Here is a 597-nt window from a genome sequence, read left to right as displayed (position 1 = left end):
TTCAATCTCGATTAATACCGAGAAAATTTCAATAAAAAGTTTACGAATATAAACTGTCAAAATATTTAATGCTAAAAAGTTACAATACAGATCTCTCTTTATTAAATTTTCACTAAAGAAAATTTTTCAAAAATTGATAGATGTGACAGAATACTCTGATTTTTATGCAATGTTTTTTTTTTTAAATTTCATCTAATTTTGTGTGATAAATCACACGCGTTTCTCAAACTGTTTACTTCGAGTTTGTCATGCCGTTTAAGGATTAACGAAAAGGGTGCTATATATAATAGTTTATCATTATTAATAATTTGTCTATAATATCTAGTAATATTTGTACAACCGTATCTTTGCCACCAAATATCTCCCTGATGAAGCTCTTCCCGTACGCGTTAAAAATATTTCGTATATTTATAAAGTATTTAAATAGCATTAATATAATAATCAGTTTAACACTACCGCGCAAACAGCGCTACATACATATGCCTACTATATTGAATTGTATATTGTCATATAAAACAGTCGAGGAAATTACGAAAAATAAATAGAACGAATCGCGTCATCAGGTACAAATGACGCAATTTAGCGCAGAGTTGGAAA

The sequence above is a fragment of the Trachymyrmex cornetzi genome, unplaced genomic scaffold (genome assembly GCF_001594075.2).
Source record: "Trachymyrmex cornetzi isolate Tcor2-1 unplaced genomic scaffold, Tcor1.1 scaffold147, whole genome shotgun sequence".
NCBI classification, from domain to species: Eukaryota; Metazoa; Arthropoda; class Insecta; order Hymenoptera; family Formicidae; genus Trachymyrmex; species Trachymyrmex cornetzi.
This window is presented reverse-complemented; position numbering follows the sequence as displayed.